We start from the raw sequence: 27,788 nt of genomic DNA on the forward strand, positions 1-27,788 counted from the left end.
CTCTACCCTCAAACAACTCTTTGAAAAATCTTGAATTAAAGGTGCATCAGGAGTTGAACCTGGGACCTCTTGATCTGCAGTCAAATGCTCTACCACTGAGCTATACCCCCTCTGCTAGAAACTGTCTAAAGGTGGAAAAATTGTCTAATAAGGGACATTACAGCTGGATATCAACAGAAGCTCATCAAGAACACTCTCTCTCTGAAAACATACCCATAAAGTATTTGATTTCAAGATGACAAAAATATTACAATCTGAGAACTATAGATCTGAAGTCTATTGCACTTCCACCTCTGTTAGGAACTGTCTGACAGAGAAAAAAACATTGAATGAGTGACATTTTAGACTGAGTAACATAACCAAAAAAGGAGTACTCCCTCTCTCAAGATACATTTAGAAAGTACTTGATTAAAAGGGGGTGCCAGGATTTGAACGTGAGAAATTGTCTAATAAGGGACAATTTTCCCTGAGTAACATATTGGGAAAAAAAGTCATCTACCCTCAAATAACTCTTTGAAAAATCTTGATTTAAAGGGGGCATCAGGATTTGAACCTGGGACCTCTTGATCTGCAGTCAAATGCTCTACCACTGAGCTATACCCCCTCTGCTAGAAACAGTCTAAAGGCGGAAAAATTGTCTAATAAGGGACATTACAGCTGGATATCAACAGAAGCTCATCAAGAACACTCTCTCTCTGAAAACATACCCATAAAGTATTTGATTTCAAGATGACAAAAATATTACAATCTGAGACCTATAGATCTGAAGTCTATTGCACTTCCACCTCTGTTAGGAACTGTCTGACAGAGAAAAAAACATTGAATGAGGGACATTTTAGACTGAGTAACATAACCAAAAAAGGAGTACTCCCTCTCTCAAGATACACTTAGAAAGTACTTGATTTCAAGGGGGTGCCAGGATTTGAACGTGAGAAATTGTCTAATAAGGGACAATTTTCCCTGAGTAACATATTGGGAAAAAAGTCATCTACCCTCAAACAACTCTTTGAAAAATCTTGATTTAAAGGGGGCATCAGGATTTGAACCTGGGACCTCTTGATCTGCAGTCAAATGCTCTACCACTGAGCTATACCCCCTCTGCTAGAAACTGTCTAAAGGTGGAAAAATTGTCTAATAAGGGACATTATAGCTGGATATCAACACAAACTAATAAAGAACACTCTCTCTCTGAAAACATACCCATAAAGTATTTGATTTCAAGATGACAAAAATATTACAATCTGAGAACTATAGATCTGAAGTCTGTTGCACTTCAACCTCTGTTTGGAACTGTCTGACAGAGAATAACCATCTAATGAGGGACATTTTAGACTGAGTAACATAACCAAAAAAGGAGTACTCCCTCTCTCAAGATTCATTTAGAAAGTACTTGATTTCAAGGGGGTGCCAGGATTTGAACGTGAGAAATTGTCTAATAAGGGACAATTTTCCCTGAGTAACATATTGGGAAAAAAAGTCCTCTACCCTCAAACAACTATTTGAAAAATCTTGATTTAAAGGGGGCATCAGGATTTGAACCTGGGACCTCTTGATCTGCAGTCAAATGCTCTACCACTGAGCTATACCCCCTCTGCTAGAAACGGTCTAAAGGCGGAAAAATTGTCTAATAAGGGACATTACAGCTGGATATCAACAGAAGCTCATCAAGAACACTCTCTCTCTGAAAACATACCCATAAAGTATTTGATTTCAAGATGACAAAAATATTACAACTGAGACCTATAGATCTGAAGTCTATTGCACTTCCACCTCTGTTAGGAACTGTCTGACAGAGAAAAAAACACTGAATGAGGGACATTTTAGACTGAGTAACATAACCAAAAAAGGAGTACTCCCTCTCTCAAGATACATTTAGAAAGTACTTGATTTCAAGGGGGTGCCAGGATTTGAACGTGAGAAATTGTCTAATAAGGGACAATTTTCCCTGAGTAACATATTGGGGAAAAAAGTCCTCTACCCTCAAACAACTCTTTGAAAAATCTTGAATTAAAGGTGCATCAGGATTTGAACCTGGGACCTCTTGATCTGCAGTCAAATGCTCTACCACTGAGCTATACCCCCTCTGCTAGAAACTGTCTAAAGGTGGAAAAATTGTCTAATAAGGGACATTATAGCTGGATATCAACAAAAACTAATAAAGAACACTCTCTCTCTGAAAACATACCCATAAAGTATTTGATTTCAAGATGACAAAAATATTACAATCTGAGAACTATAGATCTGAAGTCTATTGCACTTCCACCTCTGTTAGGAACTGTCTGACAGAGAAAAAAACATTGAATGAGGGACATTTTAGACTGAGTAACATAACCAAAAAAGGAGTACTCCCTCTCTCAAGATACATTTAGAAAGTACTTGATTTCAAGGGGGTGCCAGGATTTGAACGTGAGAAATTGTCTAATAAGGGACAATTTTCCCTGAGTAACATATTGGGAAAAAAGTCATCTACCCTCAAACAACTCTTTGAAAAATCTTGATTTAAAGGGGGCATCAGGATTTGAACCTGGGACCTCTTGATCTGCAGTCAAATGCTCTACCACTGAGCTATACCCCCTCTGCTAGAAACTGTCTAAAGGTGGAAAAATTGTCTAATAAGGGACATTATAGCTGGATATCAACAAAAACTAATAAAGAACACTCTCTCTCTGAAAACATACCCATAAAGTATTTGATTTCAAGATGACAAAAATATTACAATCTGAGAACTATAGATCTGAAGTCTGTTGCACTTCAACCTCTGTTTGGAACTGTCTGACAGAGAATAACCATCTAATGAGGGACATTTTAGACTGAGTAACATAACCAAAAAAGGAGTACTCCCTCTCACAAGATACATTTAGAAAGTACTTGATTTCAAGGGGGTGCCAGGATTTGAACGTGAGAAATTGTCTAATAAGGGACAATTTTCCCTGAGTAACATATTGGGAAAAAAAGTCCTCTACCCTCAAACAACTATTTGAAAAATCTTGATTTAAAGGGGGCATCAGGATTTGAACCTGGGACCTCTTGATCTGCAGTCAAATGCTCTACCACTGAGCTATACCCCCTCTGCTAGAAACGGTCTAAAGGCGGAAAAATTGTCTAATAAGGGACATTACAGCTGGATATCAACAGAAGCTCATCAAGAACACTCTCTCTCTGAAAACATACCCATAAAGTATTTGATTTCAAGATGACAAAAATATTACAACTGAGACCTATAGATCTGAAGTCTATTGCACTTCCACCTCTGTTAGGAACTGTCTGACAGAGAAAAAAACACTGAATGAGGGACATTTTAGACTGAGTAACATAACCAAAAAAGGAGTACTCCCTCTCTCAAGATACATTTAGAAAGTACTTGATTTCAAGGGGGTGCCAGGATTTGAACGTGAGAAATTGTCTAATAAGGGACAATTTTCCCTGAGTAACATATTGGGGAAAAAAGTCCTCTACCCTCAAACAACTCTTTGAAAAATCTTGAATTAAAGGGGCATCAGGATTTGAACCTGGGACCTCTTGATCTGCAGTCAAATGCTCTACCACTGAGCTATACCCCCTCTGCTAGAAACTGTCTAAAGGTGGAAAAATTGTCTAATAAGGGACATTACAGCTGGATATCAACAGAAGCTCATCAAGAACACTCTCTCTCTGAAAACATACCCATAAAGTATTTGATTTCAAGATGACAAAAATATTACAATCTGAGAACTATAGATCTGAAGTCTATTGCACTTCCACCTCTGTTAGGAACTGTCTGACAGAGAAAAAACATTGAATGAGGGACATTTTAGACTGAGTAACATAACCAAAAAAGGAGTACTCCCTCTCTCAAGATACATTTAGAAAGTACTTGATTTCAAGGGGGTGCCAGGATTTGAACGTGAGAAATTGTCTAATAAGGGACAATTTTCCCTGAGTAACATATTGGGAAAAAAAGTCCTCTACCCTCAAACAACTCTTTGAAAAATCTTGATTTAAAGGGGGCATCAGGATTTGAACCTGGGACCTCTTGATCTGCAGTCAAATGCTCTACCACTGAGCTATACCCCCTCTGCTAGAAACAGTCTAAAGGCGGAAAAATTGTCTAATAAGGGACATTACAGCTGGATATCAACAGAAGCTCATCAAGAACACTCTCTCTCTGAAAACATACCCATAAAGTATTTGATTTCAAGATGACAAAAATATTACAATCTGAGACCTATAGATCTGAAGTCTATTGCACTTCCACCTCTGTTAGGAACTGTCTGACAGAGAAAAAAACATTGAATGAGGGACATTTTAGACTGAGTAACATAACCAAAAAAGGAGTACTCCCTCTCTCAAGATACATTTAGAAAGTACTTGATTTCAAGGGGGTGCCAGGATTTGAACGTGAGAAATTGTCTAATAAGGGACAATTTTCCCTGAGTAACATATTGGGAAAAAAGTCATCTACCCTCAAACAACTCTTTGAAAAATCTTGATTTAAAGGGGGCATCAGGATTTGAACCTGGGACCTCTTGATCTGCAGTCAAATGCTCTACCACTGAGCTATACCCCCTCTGCTAGAAACTGTCTAAAGGTGGAAAAATTGTCTAATAAGGGACATTATAGCTGGATATCAACACAAACTAATAAAGAACACTCTCTCTCTGAAAACATACCCATAAAGTATTTGATTTCAAGATGACAAAAATATTACAATCTGAGAACTATAGATCTGAAGTCTGTTGCACTTCAACCTCTGTTTGGAACTGTCTGACAGAGAATAACCATCTAATGAGGGACATTTTAGACTGAGTAACATAACCAAAAAAGGAGTACTCCCTCTCTCAAGATTCATTTAGAAAGTACTTGATTTCAAGGGGGTGCCAGGATTTGAACGTGAGAAATTGTCTAATAAGGGACAATTTTCCCTGAGTAACATATTGGGAAAAAAAGTCCTCTACCCTCAAACAACTATTTGAAAAATCTTGATTTAAAGGGGGCATCAGGATTTGAACCTGGGACCTCTTGATCTGCAGTCAAATGCTCTACCACTGAGCTATACCCCCTCTGCTAGAAACGGTCTAAAGGCGGAAAAATTGTCTAATAAGGGACATTACAGCTGGATATCAACAGAAGCTCATCAAGAACACTCTCTCTCTGAAAACATACCCATAAAGTATTTGATTTCAAGATGACAAAAATATTACAATCTGAGACCTATAGATCTGAAGTCTATTGCACTTCCACCTCTGTTAGGAACTGTCTGACAGAGAAAAAAACATTGAATGAGGGACATTTTAGACTGAGTAACATAACCAAAAAAGGAGTACTCCCTCTCTCAAGATACATTTAGAAAGTACTTGATTTCAAGGGGGTGCCAGGATTTGAACGTGAGAAATTGTCTAATAAGGGACAATTTTCCCTGAGTAACATATTGGGGAAAAAAGTCCTCTACCCTCAAACAACTCTTTGAAAAATCTTGATTTAAAGGGGCATCAGGATTTGAACCTGGGACCTCTTGATCTGCAGTCAAATGCTCTACCACTGAGCTATACCCCCTCTGCTAGAAACTGTCTAAAGGTGGAAAAATTGTCTAATAAGGGACATTATAGCTGGATATCAACAAAACTAATCAAGAACACTCTCTCTCTGAAAACATACCCATAAAGTATTTGATTTCAAGATGACAAAAATATTACAATCTGAGAACTATAGATCTGAAGTCTATTGCACTTCCACCTCTGTTAGGAACTGTCTGACAGAGAAAAAAACATTGAATGAGGGACATTTTAGACTGAGTAACATAACCAAAAAAGGAGTACTCCCTCTCTCAAGATACATTTAGAAAGTACTTGATTTCAAGGGGGTGCCAGGATTTGAACGTGAGAAATTGTCTAATAAGGGACAATTTTCCCTGAGTAACATATTGGGAAAAAAGTCCTCTACCCTCAAACAACTCTTTGAAAAATCTTGATTTAAAGGGGGCATCAGGATTTGAACCTGGGACCTCTTGATCTGCAGTCAAATGCTCTACCACTGAGCTATACCCCCTCTGCTAGAAACTGTCTAAAGGTGGAAAAATTGTCTAATAAGGGACATTATAGCTGGATATCAACAAAAACTAATAAAGAACACTCTCTCTCTGAAAACATACCCATAAAGTATTTGATTTCAAGATGACAAAAATATTACAATCTGAGAACTATAGATCTGAAGTCTGTTGCACTTCAACCTCTGTTTGGAACTGTCTGACAGAGAATAACCATCTAATGAGGGACATTTTAGACTGAGTAACATAACCAAAAAAGGAGTACTCCCTCTCACAAGATACATTTAGAAAGTACTTGATTTCAAGGGGGTGCCAGGATTTGAACGTGAGAAATTGTCTAATAAGGGACAATTTTCCCTGAGTAACATATTGGGAAAAAAAGTCCTCTACCCTCAAACAACTATTTGAAAAATCTTGATTTAAAGGGGGCATCAGGATTTGAACCTGGGACCTCTTGATCTGCAGTCAAATGCTCTACCACTGAGCTATACCCCCTCTGCTAGAAACGGTCTAAAGGCGGAAAAATTGTCTAATAAGGGACATTACAGCTGGATATCAACAGAAGCTCATCAAGAACACTCTCTCTCTGAAAACATACCCATAAAGTATTTGATTTCAAGATGACAAAAATATTACAACTGAGACCTATAGATCTGAAGTCTATTGCACTTCCACCTCTGTTAGGAACTGTCTGACAGAGAAAAAAACACTGAATGAGGGACATTTTAGACTGAGTAACATAACCAAAAAAGGAGTACTCCCTCTCTCAAGATACATTTAGAAAGTACTTGATTTCAAGGGGGTGCCAGGATTTGAACGTGAGAAATTGTCTAATAAGGGACAATTTTCCCTGAGTAACATATTGGGGAAAAAGTCCTCTACCCTCAAACAACTCTTTGAAAAATCTTGAATTAAAGGTGCATCAGGATTTGAACCTGGGACCTCTTGATCTGCAGTCAAATGCTCTACCACTGAGCTATACCCCCTCTGCTAGAAACTGTCTAAAGGTGGAAAAATTGTCTAATAAGGGACATTATAGCTGGATATCAACAAAAACTAATAAAGAACACTCTCTCTCTGAAAACATACCCATAAAGTATTTGATTTCAAGATGACAAAAATATTACAATCTGAGAACTATAGATCTGAAGTCTATTGCACTTCCACCTCTGTTAGGAACTGTCTGACAGAGAAAAAAACATTGAATGAGGGACATTTTAGACTGAGTAACATAACCAAAAAAGGAGTACTCCCTCTCTCAAGATACATTTAGAAAGTACTTGATTTCAAGGGGGTGCCAGGATTTGAACGTGAGAAATTGTCTAATAAGGGACAATTTTCCCTGAGTAACATATTGGGAAAAAAGTCATCTACCCTCAAACAACTCTTTGAAAAATCTTGATTTAAAGGGGGCATCAGGATTTGAACCTGGGACCTCTTGATCTGCAGTCAAATGCTCTACCACTGAGCTATACCCCCTCTGCTAGAAACTGTCTAAAGGTGGAAAAATTGTCTAATAAGGGACATTATAGCTGGATATCAACAAAAACTAATAAAGAACACTCTCTCTCTGAAAACATACCCATAAAGTATTTGATTTCAAGATGACAAAAATATTACAATCTGAGAACGATAGATCTGAAGTCTGTTGCACTTCAACCTCTGTTTGGAACTGTCTGACGGAGAATAACCATCTAATGAGGGACATTTTAGACTGAGTAACATAACCAAAAAAGGAGTACTCCCTCTCTCAAGATTAATTTAGAAAGTACTTGATTTCAAGGGGGTGCCAGGATTTGAACGTGAGAAATTGTCTAATAAGGGACAATTTTCCCTGAATAACATATTGGGAAAAAAAGTCCTCTACCCTCAAACAACTATTTGAAAAATCTTTATTTTAAAGGGGGCATCAGGATTTGAACCTGGGACCTCTTGATCTGCAGTTAAATGCTCTACCACTAAGCTATACCCCCTCTGCTAGAAACTGTCTAAAGGTGGAAAAATTGTCTAATAAGGGACATTATAGCTGGATATCAACAAAAACTAATAAAGAACACTCTCTCTCTGAAAACATACCCATAAAGTATTTGATTTCAAGATGACAAAAATATTACAATCTGAGAACTATAGATCTGAAGTCTATTGCACTTCCACCTCTGTTAGGAACTGTCTGACAGAGAAAAAAACATTGAATGAGGGACATTTTAGACTGAGTAACATAACCAAAAAAGGAGTACTCCCTCTCTCAAGATACATTTAGAAAGTACTTGATTTCAAGGGGGTGCCAGGATTTGAACGTGAGAAATTGTCTAATAAGGGACAATTTTCCCTGAGTAACATATTGGGAAAAAAAAGTCCTCTACCCTCAAACAACTCTTTGAAAGAACTTGATTTAAAGGGGGCATCAGGATTTGAACCTGGGACCTCTTGATCTGCAGTCAAATGCTCTACCCCTGAGCTATAGCCCCTCTGCTAGAAACTGTCTAAAGGCGGAAAAATTGTCTAATAAGGGACATTACAGCAGGATATCAACAGAAGCTAATCAAGAACACTCTCTCTCTGAAAACATACCCATAAAGTATTTGATTGGGAAAAAAAAGTCCTCTACCCTCAAACAACTCTTTGAAAAATCTTGATTTAAAGGGGGCATCAGGATTTGAACCTGGGACCTCTTGATCTGCAGTCAAATGCTCTACCACTGAGCTATACCCCCTCTGCTAGAAACTGTCTAAAGGTGGAAAAATTGTCTAATAAGGGACATTACAGCAGGATATCAACAGAAGCTAATCAAGAACACTCTCTCTCTGAAAACATACCCATAAAGTATTTGATTTCAAGATGACAAAAATATTACAATCTGAGAACGATAGATCTGAAGTCTGTTGCACTTCAACCTCTGTTTGGAACTGTCTGACAGAGAATAACCATCTAATGAGGGACATTTTAGACTGAGTAACATAACCAAAAAAGGAGTACTCCCTCTCTCAAGATTCATTTAGAAAGTACTTGATTTCAAGGGGGTGCCAGGATTTGAACGTGAGAAATTGTCTAATAAGGGACAATTTTCCCTGAATAACATATTGGGAAAAAAAGTCCTCTACCCTCAAACAACTATTTGAAAAATCTTTATTTTAAAGGGGGCATCAGGATTTGAACCTGGGACCTCTTGATCTGCAGTCAAATGCTCTACCACTGAGCTATACCCCCTCTGCTAGAAACGGTCTAAAGGCGGAAAAATTGTCTAATAAGGGACATTACAGCTGGATATCAACAGAAGCTCATCAAGAACACTCTCTCTCTGAAAACATACCCATAAAGTATTTGATTTCAAGATGACAAAAATATTACAAACTGAGACCTATAGATCTGAAGTCTATTGCACTTCCACCTCTGTTAGGAACTGTCTGACAGAGAAAAAAACATTGAATGAGGGACATTTTAGACTGAGTAACATAACCAAAAAAGGAGTACTCCCTCTCTCAAGATACATTTAGAAAGTACTTGATTTCAAGGGGGTGCCAGGATTTGAACGTGAGAAATTGTCTAATAAGGGACAATTTTCCCTGAGTAACATATTGGGAAAAAAGTCATCTACCCTCAAACAACTCTTTGAAAAATCTTGATTTAAAGGGGGCATCAGGATTTGAACCTGGGACCTCTTGATCTGCAGTCAAATGCTCTACCACTGAGCTATACCCCCTCTGCTAGAAACTGTCTAAAGGTGGAAAAATTGTCTAATAAGGGACATTATAGCTGGATATCAACAAAAACTAATAAAGAACACTCTCTCTCTGAAAACATACCCATAAAGTATTTGATTTCAAGATGACAAAAATATTACAATCTGAGAACGATAGATCTGAAGTCTGTTGCACTTCAACCTCTGTTTGGAACTGTCTGACGGAGAATAACCATCTAATGAGGGACATTTTAGACTGAGTAACATAACCAAAAAAGGAGTACTCCCTCTCTCAAGATTCATTTAGAAAGTACTTGATTTCAAGGGGGTGCCAGGATTTGAACGTGAGAAATTGTCTAATAAGGGACAATTTTCCCTGAATAACATATTGGGAAAAAAAGTCCTCTACCCTCAAACAACTATTTGAAAAATCTTTATTTTAAAGGGGGCATCAGGATTTGAACCTGGGACCTCTTGATCTGCAGTTAAATGCTCTACCACTAAGCTATACCCCCTCTGCTAGAAACTGTCTAAAGGTGGAAAAATTGTCTAATAAGGGACATTATAGCTGGATATCAACAAAAACTAATAAAGAACACTCTCTCTCTGAAAACATACCCATAAAGTATTTGATTTCAAGATGACAAAAATATTACAATCTGAGAACTATAGATCTGAAGTCTATTGCACTTCCACCTCTGTTAGGAACTGTCTGACAGAGAAAAAAACATTGAATGAGGGACATTTTAGACTGAGTAACATAACCAAAAAAGGAGTACTCCCTCTCTCAAGATACATTTAGAAAGTACTTGATTTCAAGGGGGTGCCAGGATTTGAACGTGAGAAATTGTCTAATAAGGGACAATTTTCCCTGAGTAACATATTGGGAAAAAAAGTCCTCTACCCTCAAACAACTCTTTGAAAGAACTTGATTTAAAGGGGGCATCAGGATTTGAACCTGGGACCTCTTGATCTGCAGTCAAATGCTCTACCACTGAGCTATACCCCCTCTGCTAGAAACTGTCTAAAGGTGGAAAAATTGTCTAATAAGGGACATTACAGCAGGATATCAACAGAAGCTAATCAAGAACACTCTCTCTCTGAAAACATACCCATAAAGTATTTGATTTCAAGATGACAAAAATATTACAATCTGAGAACGATAGATCTGAAGTCTGTTGCACTTCAACCTCTGTTTGGAACTGTCTGACAGAGAATAACCATCTAATGAGGGACATTTTAGACTGAGTAACATAACCAAAAAAGGAGTACTCCCTCTCTCAAGATTCATTTAGAAAGTACTTGATTTCAAGGGGGTGCCAGGATTTGAACGTGAGAAATTGTCTAATAAGGGACAATTTTCCCTGAATAACATATTGGGAAAAAAAGTCCTCTACCCTCAAACAACTATTTGAAAAATCTTTATTTTAAAGGGGGCATCAGGATTTGAACCTGGGACATCTTGATCTGCAGTCAAATGCTCTACCACTGAGCTATACCCCCTCTGCTAGAAACGGTCTAAAGGCGGAAAAATTGTCTAATAAGGGACATTACAGCTGGATATCAACAGAAGCTCATCAAGAACACTCTCTCTCTGAAAACATACCCATAAAGTATTTGATTTCAAGATGACAAAAATATTACAAACTGAGACCTATAGATCTGAAGTCTATTGCACTTCCACCTCTGTTAGGAACTGTCTGACAGAGAAAAAAACATTGAATGAGGGACATTTTAGACTGAGTAACATAACCAAAAAAGGAGTACTCCCTCTCTCAAGATACATTTAGAAAGTACTTGATTTCAAGGGGGTGCCAGGATTTGAACGTGAGAAATTGTCTAATAAGGGACAATTTTCCCTGAGTAACATATTGGGAAAAAAGTCATCTACCCTCAAACAACTCTTTGAAAAATCTTGATTTAAAGGGGGCATCAGGATTTGAACCTGGGACCTCTTGATCTGCAGTCAAATGCTCTACCACTGAGCTATACCCCCTCTGCTAGAAACTGTTTAAAGGTGGAAAAATTGTCTAATATGGGACATTATAGCTGGATATCAACAAAAACTAATAAAGAACACTCTCTCTCTGAAAACATACCCATAAAGTATTTGATTTCAAGATGACAAAAATATTACAATCTGAGAACTATAGATCTGAAGTCTGTTGCACTTCAACCTCTGTTTGGAACTGTCTGACAGAGAATAACCATCTAATGAGGGACATTTTAGACTGAGTAACATAACCAAAAAAGGAGTACTCCCTCTCTCAAGATACATTTAGAAAGTATTTGATTTCAAGGGGGTGCCAGGATTTGAACGTGAGAAATTGTCTAATAAGGGACAATTTTCCCTGAGTAACATATTGGGAAAAAAAGTCCTCTACCCTCAAACAACTATTTGAAAAATCTTGATTTAAAGGGGGCATCAGGATTTGAACCTGGGACCTCTTGATTTGCAGTCAAATGCTCTACCACTGAGCTATACCCCCTCTGCTAGAAACGGTCTAAAGGCGGAAAAATTGTCTAATAAGGGACATTACAGCTGGATATCAACAGAAGCTCATCAAGAACACTCTCTCTCTGAAAACATACCCATAAAGTATTTGATTTCAAGATGACAAAAATATTACAAACTGAGACCTATAGATCTGAAGTCTATTGCACTTCCACCTCTGTTAGGAACTGTCTGACAGAGAAAAAAACACTGAATGAGGGACATTTTAGACTGAGTAACATAACCAAAAAAGGAGTACTCCCTCTCTCAAGATACATTTAGAAAGTACTTGATTTCAAGGGGGTGCCAGGATTTGAACGTGAGAAATTGTCTAATAAGGGACAATTTTCCCTGAGTAACATATTGGGAAAAAAAGTCCTCTACCCTCAAACAACTCTTTGAAAAAACTTGATTTAAAGGGGGCATCAGGATTTGAACCTGGGACCTCTTGATCTGCAGTCAAATGCTCTACCCCTGAGCTATAGCCCCTCTGCTAGAAACTGTCTAAAGGCGGAAAAATTGTCTAATAAGGGACATTACAGCAGGATATGAACAGAAGCTAATCAAGAACACTCTCTCTCTGAAAACATACCCATAAAGTATTTGATTGGGAAAAAAAGTCCTCTACCCTCAAACAACTCTTTGAAAAATCTTGAATTAAAGGTGCATCAGGATTTGAAGCTGGGACATCTTGATCTGGAGTCAAATGCTCTACCACTGAGCTATACCCCCTCTGCTAGAAACTGTCTAAAGGTGGAAAAATTGTCTAATAAGGGACATTATAGCTGGATATCAACAGAAGCTCATCAAGAACACTCTCTCTCTGAAAACATACCCATAAAGTATTTGATTTCAAGATGACAAAAATATTACAAACTGAGACCTATAGATCTGAAGTCTATTGCACTTCCACCTCTGTTAGGAACTGTCTGACAGAGAAAAAAACATTGAATGAGGGACATTTTAGACTGAGTAACATAACCAAAAAAGGAGTACTCCCTCTCTCAAGATACATTTAGAAAGTACTTGATTTCAAGGGGGTGCCAGGATTTGAACGTGAGAAATTGTCTAATAAGGGACAATTTTCCCTGAGTAACATATTGGGAAAAAAGTCATCTACCCTCAAACAACTCTTTGAAAAATCTTGATTTAAAGGGGGCATCAGGATTTGAACCTGGGACCTCTTGATCTGCAGTCAAATGCTCTACCACTGAGCTATAGCCCCTCTGCTAGAAACTGTCTAAAGGCGGAAAAATTGTCTAATAAGGGACATTACAGCAGGATATCAACAGAAGCTAATCAAGAACACTCTCTCTCTGAAAACATACCCATAAAGTATTTGATTTCAAGATGACAAAAATATTACAAACTGAGACCTATAGATCTGAAGTCTATTGCACTTCCACCTCTGTTAGGAAAAGTCTGACAGTGAAAAAAACATTGAATGAGGGACATTTTAGACTGAGTAACATAACCAAAAAAAGGAGTACTCCCTCTCTCAAGATACACTTAGAAAGTACTTGATTTCAAGGGGGCATCAGGATTTGAACCTGGGACCTCTTGATCTGCAGTCAAATGCTCTACCACTGAGATATACCCCCTCTGCTAGAAACTGTCTAAAGGTGGAAAAATTTTCTAATAAGGGGCATTATAGCTGGATATCAACAAAAACTAATAAAGAACACTCTCTCTCTGAAAACATACCCATAAAGTATTTGATTTCAAGATGACAAAAATATTACAATCTGAGAACTATAGATCTGAAGTCTGTTGCACTTCAACCTCTGTTAGGAACTGTCTGACAGAGAATAACCATCTAATGAGGGACATTTTTGCAGAGCACACCCTCTCTCAAGAAACACTGAGAAAGTACTTGATTTCAAGATGACAAAAATATTACAATCTGAGACCTATAGATCTGAAGTCTATTGCACTTCCACCTCTGTTAGGAACTGTCTGACAGAGAAAAAAACATTGAATGAGGGACATTTTAGACTGAGTAACATAACCAAAAAAAGGAGTACTCCCTCTCTCAAGATACACTTAGAAAGTACTTGATTTCAAGGGGGTGCCAGGATTTGAACGTGAGAAATTGTCTAATAAGGGACAATTTTCCCTGAGTAACATATTGGGAAAAAAAGGCCTCTACCCTCAAACAACTCTTTGAAAAAACTTGATTTAAAGGGGGCATCAGGATTTGAACCTGGGACCTCATGATCTGCAGTCAAATGCTCTACCACTGAGCTATACCCCCTCTGCTAGAAACTGTCTAAAGGTGGAAAAATGGTCTAATAAGGGACATTATAGCTGGATATCAACAAAAACTAATAAAGAACACTCTCTCTCTGAAAACATACCCATAAAGTATTTGATTTCAAGATGACAAAAATATTACAATCTGAGAACTATAGATCTGAAGTCTATTGCACTTCCACCTCTGTTAGGAACTGTCTGACAGAGAAAAAAACATTGAATGAGGGACATTTTAGACTGAGTAACATAACCAAAAAAGGAGTACTCCCTCTCTCAAGATACATTTAGAAAGTACTTGATTTCAAGGGGGTGCCAGGATTTGAACGTGAGAAATTGTCTAATAAGGGACAATTTTCCCTGAGTAACATATTGGGAAAAAAGTCATCTACCCTCAAACAACTCTTTGAAAAATCTTGATTTAAAGGGGGCATCAGGATTTGAACCTGGGACCTCTTGATCTGCAGTCAAATGCTCTACCACTGAGCTATACACCCTCTGCTAGAAACTGTCTAAAGGTGGAAAAATTGTCTAATAAGGGACATTATAGCTGGATATCAACAAAAACTAATAAAGAACACTCTCTCTCTGAAAACATACCCATAAAGTATTTGATTTCAAGATGACAAAAATATTACAATCTGAGAACTATAGATCTGAAGTCTGTTGCACTTCAACCTCTGTTTGGAACTGTCTGACAGAGAATAACCATCTAATGAGGGACATTTTAGACTGAGTAACATAACCAAAAAAGGAGTACTCCCTCTCTCAAGATTCATTTAGAAAGTACTTGATTTCAAGGGGGTGCCAGGATTTGAACGTGAGAAATTGTCTAATAAGGGACAATTATCCCTGAATAACATATTGGGAAAAAAAGTCCTCTACCCTCAAACAACTATTTGAAAGATCTTTATTTTAAAGGGGGCATCAGGATTTAAACCTGGGACCTCTTGATCTGCAGTCAAATGCTCTACCACTAAGCTATACCCCCTCTTCTAGAAACTGTCTAAAGGTGGAAAAATTGTCTAATAAGGGACATTATAGCTGGATATCAACAAAAACTAATAAAGAACACTCTCTCTCTGAAAACATACCCATAAAGTATTTGATTTCAAGATGACAAAAATATTACAATCTGAGAACTATAGATCTGAAGTCTATTGCACTTCCACCTCTGTTAGGAACTGTCTGACAGAGAAAAAAACATTGAATGAGGGACATTTTAGACTGAGTAACATAACCAAAAAAGGAGTACTCCCTCTCTCAAGATACATTTAGAAAGTACTTGATTTCAAGGGGGTGCCAGGATTTGAACGTGAGAAATTGTCTAATAAGGGACAATTTTCCCTGAGTAACATATTGGGAAAAAAAGTCCTCTACCCTCAAACAACTCTTTGAAAAAACTTGATTTAAAGGGGGCATCAGGATTTGAACCTGGGACCTCTTGATCTGCAGTCAAATGCTCTACCCCTGAGCTATAGCCCTTCTGCTAGAAACTGTCTAAAGGCGGAAAAATTGTCTAATAAGGGACATTACAGCAGGATATGAACAGAAGCTAATCAAGAACACTCTCTCTCTGAAAACATACCCATAAAGTATTTGATTGGGAAAAAAAGTCCTCTACCCTCAAACAACTCTTTGAAAAATCTTGAATTAAAGGTGCATCAGGATTTGAAGCTGGGACATCTTGATCTGGAGTCAAATGCTCTACCACTGAGCTATACCCCCTCTGCTAGACACTGTCTAAAGGTGGAAAAATTGTCTAATAAGGGACATTATAGCTGGATATCAACAAAAACTAATAAAGAACACTCTCTCTCTGAAAACATACCCATAAAGTATTTGATTTCAAGATGACAAAAATATTACAATCTGAGAACTATAGATCTGAAGTCTATTGCACTTCCACCTCTGTTAGGAACTGTCTGACAGAGAAAAAAACATTGAATGAGGGACATTTTAGACTGAGTAACATAACCAAAAAAGGAGTACTCCCTCTCTCAAGATACATTTAGAAAGTACTTGATTTCAAGGGGGTGCCAGGATTTGAACGTGAGAAATTGTCTAATAAGGGACAATTTTCCCTGAGTAACATATTGGGAAAAAAAGTCCTCTACCCTAAAACAACTCTTTGAAAAATCTTGATTTAAAGAGGGCATCAGGATTTGAACCTGGGACCTCTTGATCTGCAGTCAAACGCTCTACCACTGAGCTATACCCCCTCTGCTAGAAACGGTCTAAAGGCGGAAAAATTGTCTAATAAGGGACATTACAGCTGGATATCAACAGAAGCTCATCAAGAACACTCTCTCTCTGAAAACATACCCATAAAGTATTTGATTTCAAGATGACAAAAATATTACAAACTGAGACCTATAGATCTGAAGTCTATTGCACTTCCACCTCTGTTAGGAACTGTCTGACAGAGAAAAAAACATTGAATGAGGGACATTTTAGACTGAGTAACATAACCAAAAAAGGAGTACTCCCTCTCTCAAGATACATTTAGAAAGTACTTGATTTCAAGGGGGTGCCAGGATTTGAACGTGAGAAATTGTCTAATAAGGGACAATTTTCCCTGAGTAACATATTGGGAAAAAAGTCATCTACCCTCAAACAAGTCTTTGAAAAATCTTGATTTAAAGGGGGCATCAGGATTTGAACCTGGGACCTCTTGATCTGCAGTCAAATGCTCTACCACTGAGCTATACCCCCTCTGCTAGAAACTGTTTAAAGGTGGAAAAATTGTCTAATATGGGACATTATAGCTGGATATCAACAAAAACTAATAAAGAACACTCTCTCTCTGAAAACATACCCATAAAGTATTTGATTTCAAGATGACAAAAATATTACAATCTGAGAAGTATAGATCTGAAGTCTGTTGCACTTCAACCTCTGTTTGGAACTGTCTGACAGAGAATAACCATCTAATGAGGGACATTTTAGACTGAGTAACATAACCAAAAAAGGAGTACTCCCTCTCTCAAGATACATTTAGAAAGTACTTGATTTCAAGGGGGTGCCAGGATTTGAACGTGAGAAATTGTCTAATAAGGGACAATTTCCCTGAGTAACATATTGGGAAAAAAAGTCCTCTACCCTCAAACAACTATTTGAAAAATCTTGATTTAAAGGGGGCATCAGGATTTGAACCTGGGACCTCTTGATCTGCAGTCAAATGCTCTACCACTGAGCTATACCCCCTCTGCTAGAAACTGTCTAAAGGCGGAAAAATTGTCTAATAAGGGACATTACAGCTGGATATCAACAGAAGCTCATCAAGAACACTCTCTCTCTGAAAACATACCCATAAAGTATTTGATTTCAAGATGACAAAAATATTACAAACTGAGACCTATAGATCTGAAGTCTATTGCACTTCCACCTCTGTTAGGAACTGTCTGACAGAGAAAAAAACACTGAATGAGGGACATTTTAGACTGAGTAACATAACCAAAAAAGGAGTACTCCCTCTCTCAAGATACATTTAGAAAGTACTTGATTTCAAGGGGGTGCCAGGATTTGAACGTGAGAAATTGTCTAATAAGGGACAATTTTCCCTGAGTAACATATTGGGGGAAAAAGTCCTCTACCATCAAACAACTCTTTGAAAAATCTTGAATTAAAGGTGCATCAGGATTTGAACCTGGGACCTCTTGATCTGCAGTCAAATGCTCTACCACTGAGCTATACCCCCTCTGCTAGAAACTGTCTAAAGGCGGAAAAATTGTCTAATAAGGGACATTATAGCTGGATATCAACAAAAACTAATAAAGAACACTCTCTCTCTGAAAACATACCCATAAAGTATTTGATTTCAAGATGACAAAAATATTACAATCTGAGAACTATAGATCTGAAGTCTATTGCACTTCCACCTCTGTTAGGAACTGTCTGACAGAGAAAAAAACATTGAATGAGGGACATTTTAGACTGAGTAACATAACCAAAAAAGGAGTACTCCCTCTCTCAAGATACATTTAGAAAGTACTTGATTTCAAGGGGGTGCCAGGATTTGAACGTGAGAAATTGTCTAATAAGGGACAATTTTCCCTGAGTAACATATTGGGAAAAAAAGTCCTCTACCCTCAAACAACTCTTTGAAAAAACTTGATTTAAAGGGGGCATCAGGATTTGAACCTGGGACCTCTTGATCTGCAGTCAAATGCTCTACCCCTGAGCTATAGCCCCTCTGCTAGAAACTGTCTAAAGGCGGAAAAATTGTCTAATAAGGGACATTACAGCAGGATATGAACAGAAGCTAATCAAGAACACTCTCTCTCTGAAAACATACCCATAAAGTTTTTGATTGGGAAAAAAAGTCCTCTACCCTCAAACAACTCTTTGAAAAATCTTGAATTAAAGGTGCATCAGGATTTGAAGCTGGGACATCTTGATCTGGAGTCAAATGCTCTACCACTGAGCTATACCCCCTCTGCTAGAAACTGTCTAAAGGTGGAAAAATTGTCTAATAAGGGACATTATAGCTGGATATCAACAAAAACTAATAAAGAACACTCTCTCTCTGAAAACATACCCATAAAGTATTTGATTTCAAGATGACAAAAATATTACAATCTGAGAACTATAGATCTGAAGTCTATTGCACTTCCACCTCTGTTAGGAACTGTCTGACAGAGAAAAAAACATTGAATGAGGGACATTTTAGACTGAGTAACATAACCAAAAAAGGAGTACTCCCTCTCTCAAGATACATTTAGAAAGTACTTGATTTCAAGGGGGTGCCAGGATTTGAACGTGAGAAATTGTCTAATAAGGGACAATTTTCCCTGAGTAACATATTGGGAAAAAAAGTCCTCTACCCTAAAACAACTATTTGAAAAATCTTGATTTAAAGGGGGCATCAGGATTTGAACCTGGGACCTCTTGATCTGCAGTCAAATGCTCTACCACTGAGCTATACCCCCTCTGCTAGAAACGGTCTAAAGGCGGAAAAATTGTCTAATAAGGGACATTACAGCTGGATATCAACAGAAGCTCATCAAGAACACTCTCTCTCTGAAAACATACCCATAAAGTATTTGATTTCAAGATGACAAAAATATTACAAACTGAGACCTATAGATCTGAAGTCTATTGCACTTCCACCTCTGTTAGGAACTGTCTGACAGAGAAAAAAACATTGAATGAGGGACATTTTAGACTGAGTAACATAACCAAAAAAGGAGTACTCCCTCTCTCAAGATACATTTAGAAAGTACTTGATTTCAAGGGGGTGCCAGGATTTGAACGTGAGAAATTGTCTAATAAGGGACAATTTTCCCTGAGTAACATATTGGGGGAAAAAGTCACCTACCATCAAACAACTCTTTGAAAAATCTTGATTTAAAGGGGGCATCAGGATTTGAACCTGGGACCTCTTGATCTGCAGTCAAATGCTCTACCACTGAGCTATACCCCCTCTGCTAGAAACTGTCTAAAGGTGGAAAAATTGTCTAATAAGGGACATTATAGCTGGATATCAACAAAAACTAATAAAGAACACTCTCTCTCTGAAAACATACCCATAAAGTATTTGATTTCAAGATGACAAAAATATTACAATCTGAGAACAATAGATCTGAAGTCTGTTGCACTTCAACCTCTGTTAGGAACTGTTTGACAGAGAATAACCATCTAATGAGGGACATTTTTGCAGAGCACACCCTCTCTCAAGAAACACTGAGAAAGTACTTGATTTCAAGATGACAAAAATATTACAATCTGAGACCTATAGATCTGAAGTATATTGCACTTCCACCTCTGTTAGGAACTGTCTGACAGAGAAAAAAACATTGAATGAGGGACATTTTAGACTGAGTAACATAACCAAAAAAGGAGTACTCCCTCTCTCAAGATACACTTAGAAAGTACTTGATTTCAAGGGGGTGCCAGGATTTGAACGTGAGAAATTGTCTAATAATGGACAATTTTCCCTGAGTAACATATTGGGAAAAAAAGTCCTCTACCCTCAAACAACTCTTTGAAAAAACTTGATTTAAAGGGGTCATCAGGATTTGAAACTGGGACCTCATGATCTGCAGTCAAATGCTCTACCACTGAGCTATAGCCCCTCTGCTAGAAACTGTCTAAAGGCGGAAAAATTGTCTAATAAGGGACATTACAGCAGGATATCAACAGAAGCTAATCAAGAACACTCTCTCTCTGAAAACATACCCATAAAGTATTTGATTTCAAGATGACAAAAATATTACAAACAGACCTATAGATCTGAAGTCTATTGCACTTCCACCTCTGTTAGGAACTGTCTGACAGTGAAAAAAACATTGAATGAGGGACATTTTAGACTGAGTAACATAACCAAAAAAGGAGTACTCCCTCTCTCAAGATACACTTAGAAAGTACTTGATTTCAAGGGGGCATCAGGATTTGAACCTGGGACCTCTTGATCTGCAGTCAAATGCTATACCACTGAGATATACCCCCTCTGCTAGAAACTGTCTAAAGGTGGAAAAATTGTCTAATAAGGGGCATTATAGCTGGATATCAACAAAACTAATAAAGAACCCTCTCTCTCTGAAAACATACCCATAAAGTATTTGATTTCAAGATGACAAAAATATTACAATCTGAGAACTATAGATCTGAAGTCTGTTGCACTTCAACCTCTGTTAGGAACTGTCTGACAGAGAATAACCATCTAATGAGGGACATTTTTGCAGAGCACACCCTCTCTCAAGAAACACTGAGAAAGTACTTGATTTCAAGATGACAAAATATTACAATCTGAGACCTATAGATCTGAAGTCTATTGCACTTCCACCTCTGTTAGGAACTGTCTGACAGAGAAAAAAACATTGAATGAGGGACATTTTAGACTGAGTAACATAACCAAAAAAAGGAGTACTCCCTCTCTCAAGATACACTTAGAAAGTACTTGATTTCAAGGGGGTGCCAGGATTTGAACGTGAGAAATTGTCTAATAAGGGACAATTTTCCCTGAGTAACATATTGGGGAAAAAAGGCCTCTACCCTCAAACAACTCTTTGAAAAAACTTGATTTAAAGGGGGCATCAGGATTTGAACCTGGGACCTCATGATCTGCAGTCAAATGCTCTACCACTGAGCTATACCCCCTCTGCTAGAAACTGTCTAAAGGTGGAAAAATGGTCTAATAAGGGACATTATAGCTGGATATCAACAGAAACTAATAAAGAACACTCTCTCTCTGAAAACATACCCATAAAGTATTTGATTTCAAGATGACAAAAATATTACAATCTGAGAACTATAGATCTGAAGTCTATTGCACTTCCACCTCTGTTAGGAACTGTCTGACAGAGAAAAAACATTGAATGAGGGACATTTTAGACTGAGTAACATAACCAAAAAAGGAGTACTCCCTCTCTCAAGATACATTTAGAAAGTACTTGATTTCAAGGGGGTGCCAGGATTTGAACGTGAGAAATTGTCTAATAAGGGACAATTTTCCCTGAGTAACATATTGGGAAAAAAAGTCCTCTACCCTCAAACAACTCTTTGAAAAATCTTGATTTAAAGGGGGCATCAGGATTTGAACCTGGGACCTCTTGATCTGCAGTCAAATGCTCTACCACTGAGCTATACCCCCTCTGCTAGAAACGGTCTAAAGGCGGAAAAATTGTCTAATAAGGGACATTACAGCTGGATATCAACAGAAGCTCATCAAGAACACTCTCTCTCTGAAAACATACCCATAAAGTATTTGATTTCAAGATGACAAAAATATTACAAACTGAGACCTATAGATCTGAAGTCTATTGCACTTCCACCTCTGTTAGGAACTGTCTGACAGAGAAAAAAACATTGAATGAGGGACATTTTAGACTGAGTAACATAACCAAAAAAGGAGTACTCCCTCTCTCAAGATACATTTAGAAAGTACTTGATTTCAAGGGGGTGCCAGGATTTGAACGTGAGAAATTGTCTAATAAGGGACAATTTTCCCTGAGTAACATATTGGGAAAAAAAGTCCTCTACCCTCAAACAACTCTTTGAAAAATCTTGATTTAAAGGGGGCATCAGGATTTGAACCTGGGACCTCTTGATCTGCAGTCAAATGCTCTACCACTGAGCTATACCCCCTCTGCTAGAAACTGTCTAAAGGTGGAAAAATTGTCTAATAAGGGACATTACAGCTGGATATCAACAGAAGCTCATCAAGAACACTCTCTCTCTGAAAACATACCCATAAAGTATTTGATTTCAAGATGACAAAAATATTACAAACTGAGACCTATAGATCTGAAGTCTATTGCACTTCCACCTCTGTTAGGAACTGTCTGACAGAGAAAAAAACATTGAATGAGGGACATTTTAGACTGAGTAACATAACCAAAAAAGGAGTACTCCCTCTCTCAAGATACATTTAGAAAGTACTTGATTTCAAGGGGGTGCCAGGATTTGAACGTGAGAAATTGTCTAATAAGGGACAATTTTCCCTGAGTAACATATTGGGAAAAAAAGTCCTCTACCCTCAAACAACTCTTTGAAAAATCTTGATTTAAAGGGGGCATCAGGATTTGAACCTGGGACCTCTTGATCTGCAGTCAAATGCTCTACCACTGAGCTATACCCCCTCTGCTAGAAACGGTCTAAAGGCGGAAAAATTGTCTAATAAGGGACATTACAGCTGGATATCAACAGAAGCTCATCAAGAACACTCTCTCTCTGAAAACATACCCATAAAGTATTTGATTTCAAGATGACAAAAATATTACAAACTGAGACCTATAGATCTGAAGTCTATTGCACTTCCACCTCTGTTAGGAACTGTCTGACAGAGAAAAAAACATTGAATGAGGGACATTTTAGACTGAGTAACATAACCAAAAAAGGAGTACTCCCTCTCTCAAGATACATTTAGAAAGTACTTGATTTCAAGGGGGTGCCAGGATTTGAACGTGAGAAATTGTCTAATAAGGGACAATTTTCCCTGAGTAACATATTGGGAAAAAAAGTCCTCTACCCTCAAACAACTCTTTGAAAAATCTTGATTTAAAGGGGCATCAGGATTTGAACCTGGGACCTCTTGATCTGCAGTCAAATGCTCTACCACTGAGCTATACCCCCTCTGCTAGAAACTGTCTAAAGGCGGAAAAATTGTCTAATAAGGGACATTACAGCTGGATATCAACAGAAGCTCATCAAGAACACTCTCTCTCTGAAAACATACCCATAAAGTATTTGATTTCAAGATGACAAAAATATTACAAACTGAGACCTATAGATCTGAAGTCTATTGCACTTCCACCTCTGTTAGGAACTGTCTGACAGAGAAAAAAACATTGAATGAGGGACATTTTAGACTGAGTAACATAACCAAAAAAGGAGTACTCCCTCTCTCAAGATACATTTAGAAAGTACTTGATTTCAAGGGGGTGCCAGGATTTGAACGTGAGAAATTGTCTAATAAGGGACAATTTTCCCTGAGTAACATATTGGGAAAAAAAGTCCTCTACCCTCAAACAACTCTTTGAAAAATCTTGATTTAAAGGGGGCATCAGGATTTGAACCTGGGACCTCTTGATCTGCAGTCAAATGCTCTACCACTGAGCTATACCCCCTCTGCTAGAAACGGTCTAAAGGCGGAAAAATTGTCTAATAAGGGACATTACAGCTGGATATCAACAGAAGCTCATCAAGAACACTCTCTCTCTGAAAACATACCCATAAAGTATTTGATTTCAAGATGACAAAAATATTACAATCTGAGAACTATAGATCTGAAGTCTATTGCACTTCCACCTCTGTTAGGAACTGTCTGACAGAGAAAAAACATTGAATGAGGGACATTTTAGACTGAGTAACATAACCAAAAAAGGAGTACTCCCTCTCTCAAGATACATTTAGAAAGTACTTGATTTCAAGGGGGTGCCAGGATTTGAACGTGAGAAATTGTCTAATAAGGGACAATTTTCCCTGAGTAACATATTGGGAAAAAAAGTCCTCTACCCTCAAACAACTCTTTGAAAAATCTTGATTTAAAGGGGGCATCAGGATTTGAACCTGGGACCTCTTGATCTGCAGTCAAATGCTCTACCACTGAGCTATACCCCCTCTGCTAGAAACGGTCTAAAGGCGGAAAAATTGTCTAATAAGGGACATTACAGCTGGATATCAACAGAAGCTCATCAAGAACACTCTCTCTCTGAAAACATACCCATAAAGTATTTGATTTCAAGATGACAAAAATATTACAAACTGAGACCTATAGATCTGAAGTCTATTGCACTTCCACCTCTGTTAGGAACTGTCTGACAGAGAAAAAAACATTGAATGAGGGACATTTTAGACTGAGTAACATAACCAAAAAAGGAGTACTCCCTCTCTCAAGATACATTTAGAAAGTACTTGATTTCAAGGGGGTGCCAGGATTTGAACGTGAGAAATTGTCTAATAAGGGACAATTTTCCCTGAGTAACATATTGGGAAAAAAAGTCCTCTACCCTCAAACAACTCTTTGAAAAATCTTGATTTAAAGGGGGCATCAGGATTTGAACCTGGGACCTCTTGATCTGCAGTCAAATGCTCTACCACTGAGCTATACCCCCTCTGCTAGAAACTGTCTAAAGGCGGAAAAATTGTCTAATAAGGGACATTACAGCTGGATATCAACAGAAGCTCATCAAGAACACTCTCTCTCTGAAAACATACCCATAAAGTATTTGATTTCAAGATGACAAAAATATTACAAACTGAGACCTATAGATCTGAAGTCTATTGCACTTCCACCTCTGTTAGGAACTGTCTGACAGAGAAAAAAACATTGAATGAGGGACATTTTAGACTGAGTAACATAACCAAAAAAGGAGTACTCCCTCTCTCAAGATACATTTAGAAAGTACTTGATTTCAAGGGGGTGCCAGGATTTGAACGTGAGAAATTGTCTAATAAGGGACAATTTTCCCTGAGTAACATATTGGGAAAAAAAGTCCTCTACCCTCAAACAACTCTTTGAAAAATCTTGATTTAAAGGGGGCATCAGGATTTGAACCTGGGACCTCTTGATCTGCAGTCAAATGCTCTACCACTGAGCTATACCCCCTCTGCTAGAAACTGTCTAAAGGCGGAAAAATTGTCTAATAAGGGACATTACAGCTGGATATCAACAGAAGCTCATCAAGAACACTCTCTCTCTGAAAACATACCCATAAAGTATTTGATTTCAAGATGACAAAAATATTACAATCTGAGACCTATAGATCTGAAGTCTATTGCACTTCCACCTCTGTTAGGAACTGTCTGACAGAGAAAAAACATTGAATGAGGGACATTTTAGACTGAGTAACATAACCAAAAAAGGAGTACTCCCTCTCTCAAGATACATTTAGAAAGTACTTGATTTCAAGGGGGTGCCAGGATTTGAACGTGAGAAATTGTCTAATAAGGGACAATTTTCCCTGAGTAACATATTGGGAAAAAAAGTCCTCTACCCTCAAACAACTCTTTGAAAAATCTTGATTTAAAGGGGGCATCAGGATTTGAACCTGGGACCTCTTGATCTGCAGTCAAATGCTCTACCACTGAGCTATACCCCCTCTGCTAGAAACTGTCTAAAGGCGGAAAAATTGTCTAATAAGGGACATTACAGCTGGATATCAACAGAAGCTCATCAAGAACACTCTCTCTCTGAAAACATACCCATAAAGTATTTGATTTCAAGATGACAAAAATATTACAAACTGAGACCTATAGATCTGAAGTCTATTGCACTTCCACCTCTGTTAGGAACTGTCTGACAGAGAAAAAAACATTGAATGAGGGACATTTTAGACTGAGTAACATAACCAAAAAAGGAGTACTCCCTCTCTCAAGATACATTTAGAAAGTACTTGATTTCAAGGGGGTGCCAGGATTTGAACGTGAGAAATTGTCTAATAAGGGACAATTTTCCCTGAGTAACATATTGGGAAAAAAAGTCCTCTACCCTCAAACAACTCTTTGAAAAATCTTGATTTAAAGGGGGCATCAGGATTTGAACCTGGGACCTCTTGATCTGCAGTCAAATGCTCTACCACTGAGCTATACCCCCTCTGCTAGAAACGGTCTAAAGGCGGAAAAATTGTCTAATAAGGGACATTACAGCTGGATATCAACAGAAGCTCATCAAGAACACTCTCTCTCTGAAAACATACCCATAAAGTATTTGATTTCAAGATGACAAAAATATTACAAACTGAGACCTATAGATCTGAAGTCTATTGCACTTCCACCTCTGTTAGGAACTGTCTGACAGAGAAAAAAACATTGAATGAGGGACATTTTAGACTGAGTAACATAACCAAAAAAGGAGTACTCCCTCTCTCAAGATACATTTAGAAAGTACTTGATTTCAAGGGGGTGCCAGGATTTGAACGTGAGAAATTGTCTAATAAGGGACAATTTTCCCTGAGTAACATATTGGGAAAAAAAGTCCTCTACCCTCAAACAACTCTTTGAAAAATCTTGATTTAAAGGGGGCATCAGGATTTGAACCTGGGACCTCTTGATCTGCAGTCAAATGCTCTACCACTGAGCTATACCCCCTCTGCTAGAAACTGTCTAAAGGCGGAAAAATTGTCTAATAAGGGACATTACAGCTGGATATCAACAGAAGCTCATCAAGAACACTCTCTCTCTGAAAACATACCCATAAAGTATTTGATTTCAAGATGACAAAAATATTACAAACTGAGACCTATAGATCTGAAGTCTATTGCACTTCCACCTCTGTTAGGAACTGTCTGACAGAGAAAAAAACATTGAATGAGGGACATTTTAGACTGAGTAACATAACCAAAAAAGGAGTACTCCCTCTCTCAAGATACATTTAGAAAGTACTTGATTTCAAGGGGGTGCCAGGATTTGAACGTGAGAAATTGTCTAATAAGGGACAATTTTCCCTGAGTAACATATTGGGAAAAAAAGTCCTCTACCCTCAAACAACTCTTTGAAAAATCTTGATTTAAAGGGGGCATCAGGATTTGAACCTGGGACCTCTTGATCTGCAGTCAAATGCTCTACCACTGAGCTATACCCCCTCTGCTAGAAACGGTCTAAAGGCGGAAAAATTGTCTAATAAGGGACATTACAGCTGGATATCAACAGAAGCTCATCAAGAACACTCTCTCTCTGAAAACATACCCATAAAGTATTTGATTTCAAGATGACAAAAATATTACAAACTGAGACCTATAGATCTGAAGTCTATTGCACTTCCACCTCTGTTAGGAACTGTCTGACAGAGAAAAAAACATTGAATGAGGGACATTTTAGACTGAGTAACATAACCAAAAAAGGAGTACTCCCTCTCTCAAGATACATTTAGAAAGTACTTGATTTCAAGGGGGTGCCAGGAT

General features: G+C 37.9%; 24 non-coding genes across 24 annotated transcripts; all 24 read right to left on the minus strand.

Moving 5' to 3' along the window:
• Positions 1-532: 532 nt before the first annotated feature.
• Positions 533-604, minus strand: trnac-gca (transfer RNA cysteine (anticodon GCA)). Its single transcript has one exon. It is a non-coding gene; the product is annotated as a tRNA-Cys (tRNA).
• A 421-nt stretch (positions 605-1,025) lies between these two features.
• trnac-gca (transfer RNA cysteine (anticodon GCA)) lies at positions 1,026-1,097 on the minus strand. The gene has a single exon. It is a non-coding gene; the product is annotated as a tRNA-Cys (tRNA).
• A 421-nt stretch (positions 1,098-1,518) lies between these two features.
• On the minus strand, positions 1,519-1,590 carry trnac-gca (transfer RNA cysteine (anticodon GCA)). The gene has a single exon. It is a non-coding gene; the product is annotated as a tRNA-Cys (tRNA).
• Positions 1,591-2,503: 913 nt separating this feature from the next.
• Positions 2,504-2,575, minus strand: trnac-gca (transfer RNA cysteine (anticodon GCA)). Its single transcript has one exon. It is a non-coding gene; the product is annotated as a tRNA-Cys (tRNA).
• A 421-nt stretch (positions 2,576-2,996) lies between these two features.
• Positions 2,997-3,068, minus strand: trnac-gca (transfer RNA cysteine (anticodon GCA)). The gene has a single exon. It is a non-coding gene; the product is annotated as a tRNA-Cys (tRNA).
• A 913-nt stretch (positions 3,069-3,981) lies between these two features.
• Positions 3,982-4,053, minus strand: trnac-gca (transfer RNA cysteine (anticodon GCA)). The gene has a single exon. It is a non-coding gene; the product is annotated as a tRNA-Cys (tRNA).
• Positions 4,054-4,474: 421 nt separating this feature from the next.
• Positions 4,475-4,546, minus strand: trnac-gca (transfer RNA cysteine (anticodon GCA)). The gene has a single exon. It is a non-coding gene; the product is annotated as a tRNA-Cys (tRNA).
• A 421-nt stretch (positions 4,547-4,967) lies between these two features.
• trnac-gca (transfer RNA cysteine (anticodon GCA)) lies at positions 4,968-5,039 on the minus strand. Its single transcript has one exon. It is a non-coding gene; the product is annotated as a tRNA-Cys (tRNA).
• Positions 5,040-5,952: 913 nt separating this feature from the next.
• Positions 5,953-6,024, minus strand: trnac-gca (transfer RNA cysteine (anticodon GCA)). The gene has a single exon. It is a non-coding gene; the product is annotated as a tRNA-Cys (tRNA).
• Positions 6,025-6,445: 421 nt separating this feature from the next.
• Positions 6,446-6,517, minus strand: trnac-gca (transfer RNA cysteine (anticodon GCA)). Its single transcript has one exon. It is a non-coding gene; the product is annotated as a tRNA-Cys (tRNA).
• A 912-nt stretch (positions 6,518-7,429) lies between these two features.
• trnac-gca (transfer RNA cysteine (anticodon GCA)) lies at positions 7,430-7,501 on the minus strand. Its single transcript has one exon. It is a non-coding gene; the product is annotated as a tRNA-Cys (tRNA).
• Positions 7,502-8,663: 1,162 nt separating this feature from the next.
• Positions 8,664-8,735, minus strand: trnac-gca (transfer RNA cysteine (anticodon GCA)). The gene has a single exon. It is a non-coding gene; the product is annotated as a tRNA-Cys (tRNA).
• Positions 8,736-9,157: 422 nt separating this feature from the next.
• trnac-gca (transfer RNA cysteine (anticodon GCA)) lies at positions 9,158-9,229 on the minus strand. Its single transcript has one exon. It is a non-coding gene; the product is annotated as a tRNA-Cys (tRNA).
• Positions 9,230-9,650: 421 nt separating this feature from the next.
• Positions 9,651-9,722, minus strand: trnac-gca (transfer RNA cysteine (anticodon GCA)). Its single transcript has one exon. It is a non-coding gene; the product is annotated as a tRNA-Cys (tRNA).
• A 916-nt stretch (positions 9,723-10,638) lies between these two features.
• Positions 10,639-10,710, minus strand: trnac-gca (transfer RNA cysteine (anticodon GCA)). The gene has a single exon. It is a non-coding gene; the product is annotated as a tRNA-Cys (tRNA).
• A 915-nt stretch (positions 10,711-11,625) lies between these two features.
• On the minus strand, positions 11,626-11,697 carry trnac-gca (transfer RNA cysteine (anticodon GCA)). The gene has a single exon. It is a non-coding gene; the product is annotated as a tRNA-Cys (tRNA).
• A 421-nt stretch (positions 11,698-12,118) lies between these two features.
• trnac-gca (transfer RNA cysteine (anticodon GCA)) lies at positions 12,119-12,190 on the minus strand. The gene has a single exon. It is a non-coding gene; the product is annotated as a tRNA-Cys (tRNA).
• A 4,405-nt stretch (positions 12,191-16,595) lies between these two features.
• On the minus strand, positions 16,596-16,667 carry trnac-gca (transfer RNA cysteine (anticodon GCA)). Its single transcript has one exon. It is a non-coding gene; the product is annotated as a tRNA-Cys (tRNA).
• A 421-nt stretch (positions 16,668-17,088) lies between these two features.
• On the minus strand, positions 17,089-17,160 carry trnac-gca (transfer RNA cysteine (anticodon GCA)). Its single transcript has one exon. It is a non-coding gene; the product is annotated as a tRNA-Cys (tRNA).
• A 420-nt stretch (positions 17,161-17,580) lies between these two features.
• Positions 17,581-17,652, minus strand: trnac-gca (transfer RNA cysteine (anticodon GCA)). The gene has a single exon. It is a non-coding gene; the product is annotated as a tRNA-Cys (tRNA).
• Positions 17,653-19,304: 1,652 nt separating this feature from the next.
• On the minus strand, positions 19,305-19,376 carry trnac-gca (transfer RNA cysteine (anticodon GCA)). Its single transcript has one exon. It is a non-coding gene; the product is annotated as a tRNA-Cys (tRNA).
• A 422-nt stretch (positions 19,377-19,798) lies between these two features.
• trnac-gca (transfer RNA cysteine (anticodon GCA)) lies at positions 19,799-19,870 on the minus strand. The gene has a single exon. It is a non-coding gene; the product is annotated as a tRNA-Cys (tRNA).
• Positions 19,871-21,967: 2,097 nt separating this feature from the next.
• Positions 21,968-22,039, minus strand: trnac-gca (transfer RNA cysteine (anticodon GCA)). The gene has a single exon. It is a non-coding gene; the product is annotated as a tRNA-Cys (tRNA).
• Positions 22,040-22,461: 422 nt separating this feature from the next.
• Positions 22,462-22,533, minus strand: trnac-gca (transfer RNA cysteine (anticodon GCA)). Its single transcript has one exon. It is a non-coding gene; the product is annotated as a tRNA-Cys (tRNA).
• Between the last annotated feature and the right edge of the window lie 5,255 nt (positions 22,534-27,788).

The sequence above is a fragment of the Oncorhynchus kisutch genome, unplaced genomic scaffold (assembly GCF_002021735.2).
Source record: "Oncorhynchus kisutch isolate 150728-3 unplaced genomic scaffold, Okis_V2 scaffold1171, whole genome shotgun sequence".
NCBI lineage: Eukaryota > Metazoa > Chordata > Actinopteri > Salmoniformes > Salmonidae > Oncorhynchus > Oncorhynchus kisutch.